The 6768-nt window shown below is 40.2% G+C and overlaps 1 protein-coding gene across 2 annotated transcripts in view; it reads right to left on the bottom strand.

The window, feature by feature from the left end:
* Nucleotides 1–5503, bottom strand: part of ngfa (nerve growth factor a (beta polypeptide)) — a 57998-nt gene extending 52495 nt beyond the window's left edge. The window contains exon 1 of one of the 2 annotated variants that reach the window (XM_046056760.1): nucleotides 5346–5503. The gene's annotated coding sequence lies outside the window, so the exon portion shown is untranslated. Of the gene's footprint in view, nucleotides 1–5342 lie in introns of both variants that reach the window. The other variant, XM_046056759.1, reaches the window with a different exon arrangement.
* Between the last annotated feature and the right edge of the window lie 1265 nt (nucleotides 5504–6768).

Consider the following 6768-nt stretch of genomic DNA (forward strand, 5'->3'; position numbering starts at 1 on the left):
ATAATCTAGATTGAATTGACAGATGGGGAAAACTCGCTTCTAATAAAATATTAAATAAAAAAACGCTTAGATTTCGGAAAAAAATACAATCCTTTTTTAACCTTTTGGCTTCCCGTACATTCAGTTGCGCTTCTAGCTCGTATTCACTTCGGTTGGTACGTATCACGTATGGTAACTGGGCAAAACTACGCATGATTTGTTGTAGTATGATTGCATAAAGGAAGGAAACAGGAATTCCGGTAGGGAACAGAATCGACTGACGTGCAGGCAGCGCTGCAGCAGTGCAGCCACTTAAACAGAGTTTGCCCTTCCCCTACTGACTTTCACTTTCGGTGCCCGAATGGAAGTGAATGAGGCTTTGCGATCGCGATTATTTTTTTATTTTATTTTTTTTTATCGGAAGGGCGAGTCGGAAGGGCAACTTGAGTCAGGAAAGGCAAACGGGCAGTTGCCCGGGCAACCAGAGCAACCCCCCTGTGCACGTCCCTGGTATATAGTGTTTTTTAAGTAATTTTGGTAATCACCTCAGTGTCTTAGACAACCTTTAGCCAAGTTAGCTAGTCACTCAATGTAGGATCAACATTAGCCTGATTTTCACAGCTTAACAAATGTTATGTCGCTATGGCTCTTTTTGCTTTTGTAAGGTCAGTAACTTTCAATTTTGGGAACTCTCCTAAGCGCTGGGTGTAAAAAAAAAAGAAGAGCCAAGGTTATCTAATGCTAGCTAGCTAAGCTGTGAAAATCAGGATAACATTAGTACTACACTAGGTGACTAGCTTACATTACTAAACGGTAAAACAGTATTAAACATATAATTTGTACAGTATTAACTTGAAACAAAAGGGAACGTTTGGAACAAAAGGGAGGATAAATTTCAGCATTATAATACAGTAATTATTATTATGTGATTTTGAAGGAATTACTCTGATAGTAGCCTATTACATTGTGAAAACATCAACCTTTATTAACTCATTAGTATCAGGTTATTATTCCATTAAAGCTACAGTAGGCAATTTATTTCAGAATAATTGTTTGTTATATTTGTTGAAATTCTCTTTACATCCCAGGAGCAATCATAAATCAAATGCTTTGACATGCACGGTCTTGTGGCTGTCACAAGTGTGCTGTGACTGTAACAAGCATGGCCACTCATTTGATCTACCTGCCTGCCTCTCTTCCTGTGCACTCATTGTGTATAAAAATGTGTTTTAGGAGAGTGGCTTTGGAGGAAGAGAGGGATGAGATTCAGTTAGATACTTTAAAAATCTATCTGGCTCTTTTAAGTTTCTCCAACGTTGCCTATCCTAGCTTTAATGTCACCATATTACCATTTTTTTAATTCAAATATTGTACTGATGTAACCATTTTATTGTTCAGTTACCATATTTTTCCCAAAGTATTCCTATAATGTTGCCAAGCTATTACATGGTTATAATGTAATATAACCTGGTATTAATATAAAGTGCTACAATGTGAGAGTGAGACAGTGTCCACATATCGAGGTTGGACTGAAACTGCTTATATTTTGCTCTAGCAGTTTTAGCAAAACATGTGACTATAACAACAGATAAAATAAAATAAAAATTATCACACTGTGTTATCTCTTGACTTCTAAGTGTCTTTAAGTTCTTGACTGACATGTGACAATTCCATATACAGGACCACACTATTACTGCTAGCAGGATGCAAAGACATATAAAATATAAAAACGACCAAACAATGCAATTATTTTACATGGTAAGTCTGTGCTTGAAAAGTACATTTTCTGGGGAAAGAGGTCAAAAACAAATGGGCTATTAATTTATTAGGACAAGACATCTTGTAAGATGGAGCGATCAGACTTCATGTTTCTGTGTGAACAAACCCTAAATTAGTTTTTTGTTGCCAGCTGGCACTGTTCCAGATTTTAGTAACACTAGTAGTAATCATGTTGCATAATTCCAATGATTACTTGTCGCTGTTCTAAATGAGTTTTTATGCTAGTGACTAGTGCTTTACATTGCTTTAAAGGGTTATCGAAAGTGATCCTTTATAGGTGCTGCTCTCTGAGGTTAAAATAATGAAAATACATAAAATTTTCTAAAGAAAAAAATTATAATTCCACTACACATATCAAAATAACTTATTTTCTTATATAGGGACATCCAGCACAGTGCATTCGGGTTCTGAAGAACAGCAATGTTTGTGATATACCTCAGAGGGTTGAGTTTAGGTGAAAAAAGGGTTGGTATGTTTGGTGTTAGGCCCCAAGGTTAAATCGTCAAAGTTAAACTGACAGTCCAGGTGTGCTGTCACAGCCTCTCCCCTGCCCAGGTGTCCTATACAATGCTCTGCAGTCTAGACAGCTCACACTTTTCCATCCTTTTATATGTTTGAGGGCTGGATAATCTTCCTGTGGTAGTACAATTTCATAGATTTGCATGTCACGTGTCCACGCTGAAGAGCAGTGAACAAAACAGCCGTCGAATATATATTTTTATTAATGGATATTAATGTTGTTTATCCTGACTAAAATATTATTTTCACTGTTAGACACAACAAGCTCAAGTTTAACCTTAAAACTGTCACAGATACATTGTTGGTTGTTTGGGTAAATAACCCAACTGTAAAAACAACTCATTGTCTTGGGTGTTTTTCAACCAATGGGTTTTGTGTTGGATCTGTAAACTATGGACGGATCAAAACTGTGGTGCAGCCGTAACGTGCCGTAGCCAGAGTCAGTGGACCTTCGGCGTAACGCATTCCTTGTAATGATTCAGTTAGTTCAGTATTTGTTCCATAGTAATTTCTCAATATTTTGTACACCTAATTGTGTTACCCTTTATGTATCTCACTCTTTTCTTTCTCTCTCTCTCTCTCTCTCTCTCTCTCTCTCTCACACACACACACACACACACACACACACACACACACACACACACACACACAAACACATACATACACACATGCATGCACACATAGGCGCTAACATAGGGAAAGCTGTAATTCAGCTTCAAAGGGAAACCTGAGAGGGTCATGAATAATCACAGACATCTTTGTCTGCAGGGGAAAACAGCACTGTCCATCTGCCCTCCATACACATACATACACTAGTTTATATGACTTAAGCTGTTTTTAGCAATGCCACTGGGTGAACTTTTTTGCAATTAGTAAATCAGGGATTTGAAGTGCATTGGTAATATTTATACTGAACGCTAAGGTGATATCACAAATGCACCTTCAGCCTGCAAGCTTGGATCATTCTGCATGATTGCATGACGGACAGGTGAGCCAGCAGGGGAGCCAAGATACTACATTGTAAATAGACATACTCCAATGTAGATTACAAGCCAAGGACAGGCGGTTGGTTAAGTGTAAGCAGTGGTCTAGACTAGATGAAATATTTAAGCTGTTTAAAGCTGACAATCAGACTACTTACCTAGACTGCAAAATTATCTTAGAATCACATTACATTAACTCATTTGGCAGACACTTTCATCCAAAGTGACTTACATTGGAGGAACAACATACAGTCAGTAAATTAAGATCCTCGAGCAAGCAAGCGCACTTTCTCTTGGTTGTTGACATTGCTATGTTTGAGCTTGTTCAAAAAATGTGAGACAAGATATATGTTGTAGATCTGCTATGTCTACTGGTGGATATATGGTATGGTATGTTGTATTTGGTTTACCATTCATGGCGGGGCTGTTGTCGGCTTGTTGTTGGATACTCTCTGCCTGTCAGTCGATGACGGAACAGTGGCAACAACATGTTTTGATTGTCTATATCCTAGAAGGTTCTCTTTCTACGTAGATGGCTTAATTATGTAGGCAAAGCCTGTGGGTGCTGTCACGACACCAACAAACATGAATGGGATTTCTTTCCCACCCTTTTGGTTAATCATGTTTTTCTCTGAAGAGGACAAAGGACATCAAATTTATAGAGCTCATCTTTCAAAACAAAAAGGGCACAAAAACATATGCATTTTAATTTCAGCTGAACTTCAAGAGAAGGTGCTTTGAATTATACCGTATTAACCACATGGACAAAGTACAGTATCTGTTGAGATGTCATGGAAGATATACAGCCAGACTGCTGCAGATTTCTGTTTCCACTTCCTCTGCGGACCAAATGAGAGGTGATGAAAACACAGTCGGCTCCTCTCTGGCACACACTGGCAGTGAAATTGAAGCTCGTAAACAATTTAGAACATTTATTATTGTACAGAACGGAGCACCTTTCTCTTGAGAGAGCTTTACTCACTGGTCTCTTGCTGGAAATTTTGATACATTTGCTTATCCAAAACAGACGTGTGTGTGTGTGTGTTTGTGTGTGTGTGTGTGTGTTTGTGTGTGTGTGTGTGACAAAAATATGCGCTGACTTATCACTACTATTTGGTATTTGGGAATTTTCTAAACCCTAATCCAGCAACACCTACAGTTTTTTCCATCTTCTTCGGACTAAAATTAAATCATAATAACACAGGTCTAACGTGGCTGACCTAATGACTGCACCTCTAGGACACCGTTCAAGCCTTTGGTGTGTGATGTTTGTTTGTGTGCGTAAATGTTCGTCCGCGGTGACATTCCTCCCCTGTCAAAGCCCGAAAGGAATTCCCTGGTAGGAGTGGCAGGCATGAGGTCTGTGTTTAGCACACACGCTTGCATCAACACACACAATTACACACAAAAATATACATATCATTGCAGAAAACATTGATCAGCAGCACACCCATACAAGCGCCAGGCCCCACCCAGACATAAGGATAACCTCAGCAGCATACCTCATTTTGGACACTGGAGATCATCAGAACCTTCAAGTCATTTAAGGATTGTGTAATATGAGCGGAGAGAAAGACAGATAGAAAAAGAGGGGGAGAGAGAAAGAAGGTAACCTGATGTCCCAGGAGTTTTCTGAACAGTGAACTGGTTCCCATTGAAGTTTGGAGAACCCCTTTTTTTCTAATCCTCACCTTTATTCTCTCTATCTCTCTCCACCCTCTCCTCTTCCATTTCCTCTCTGCATCCATATATACCAGGAAAGCTACTGTACATGAAAACGTTGAAAGGACTGAGCCAACACAAACTTTACATTTATCACCCAACTAAACTTTTCTTAGTACCTCCTGTTTGTGGAGGTCAGCTGGAATTTTCTCCCCTCCAACAGAGAACTAACAAGCTGCTGCTGAGCTCAGTCTCAATTCAGAGGCTCCACTTTTACTTAATGGCAGGTATGAAGAAAACCTTTGAGTAAATCTAAGAGAGACTCTTATCTTCTCTCTTCTGTTTGTCCTAGATGCATACACATCCCTCACATTAGCACCATGTTTAATTAGAGTATTAAAAAAACATGGTAGGACTCACCACCTTGGTAATGCTCCTTCTCTGCTCTCCCCACAGTGAGTGACAACTTCCAGATCAACTCTGCTATATTCCACCTCACTATCTCCAGGCCAAGGGCAGAGTTATCCCAATCTCCAAATCCCGCTCCTGCTTTTAAAGCTGTGAAACCAGGTCTCGGGCCATCCACTTCTGACTGTTTCCCTCCCACACTCTTTGGGAAATGGATTGTTCTAAAAGTTTAGTTAGAGGAGTCCCAAAGCTGCTCCCTCCCTCCTGTGTGGATCACAGCAGGTCCTAGTGCCTACCCTATCCACATGCTCCGCGGAAGAAAAAAGTGCACAGCTGCTCATAATTTACACCTAGCTGCTGTTATTCATTCTATCCGTCCATTCACAGTTTGTCTCTTGTGCTCAAATCAGTGGAAATAAACTTTCACCCAGGAATGATTCAACTTTCTTTTGAGACTTGACGTCACTGAATGGTCAGGTCAGACTTTGCCATGTCCAGTGAAAGCTTCCCAAAATTATCATTGTTGTTCCACACCTGAGTCATTGCTAGCATTTCATAGGATACCCTTGGATATGGACTTACTTGTGCAATATGCCTCGGCCATGTGCGTAGTTAAACCACTTCAGTGTGTAGAGGATGGTTGTGAAGACAAAGTCAGTCATCGAACCATTTCAGAAATGTGGTACCCTGCCATTTTCTACAAGCTGATATCGAAAATATGCACTGTCTTTTCCAATTCAAATGTTGCAAATGCATACAGTCCAATGAAAATCAAGGACTTCCAAGAATAGACCTTTGATGGTCTATTGCAAACAGGAATTCATCCCTGCTACTTATCAATGGCAAATGGAGAGAAAATGGGAATTAGAGTCAAACCATGCAACTATGATATCCCCTCTCCCTGGGTAGAGATCAGCCACACCCTGCATTCAGCATGGCCTCCAGTATCACAACAGACCCTCTCTGACATTTCGCTCCCCTCTCTTGTTTATGCATCTTTATTTTCCTGTCTCTCGGTCTTGCCTTCTCACCCTCTTTCTGGTTGCTCTCTTTCATAGCTTCTCTCTGACCTGAACCGTATCGTTGTCAGAGCCCCTGGCGCTGAGCAGACAGACATCCCACCCTTTCTGCTGCGACAGACAGAGAAAGGGAAAAAAATGAAAGAAAGGAAGGATTGTGTGTCAGTGTCATCCCTTTCTCCTCCTCCTGGGAAAATGAAAATTCCTTTAGTTTGAATTGAAACACTGATAAAACTTCATCGGGTACAAATGGTCCCTGGAAGAAATAACACAGGTGAAGACTTTAGATGGGTCTCTTTCTACTCAAGACTTTAGATGGGTCTCTTTCTAATCAAGAATTTTGTGTGTATCTATGTGTGTGTGTGTGTGTGTGTGTGTGTGTGTGTGTGTGTGTGTGTGTGTGTGTGTGTGTGTGTGTG

Source organism: Micropterus dolomieu, linkage group LG08 (assembly GCF_021292245.1).
Source record: "Micropterus dolomieu isolate WLL.071019.BEF.003 ecotype Adirondacks linkage group LG08, ASM2129224v1, whole genome shotgun sequence".
NCBI classification, from domain to species: Eukaryota; Metazoa; Chordata; class Actinopteri; order Centrarchiformes; family Centrarchidae; genus Micropterus; species Micropterus dolomieu.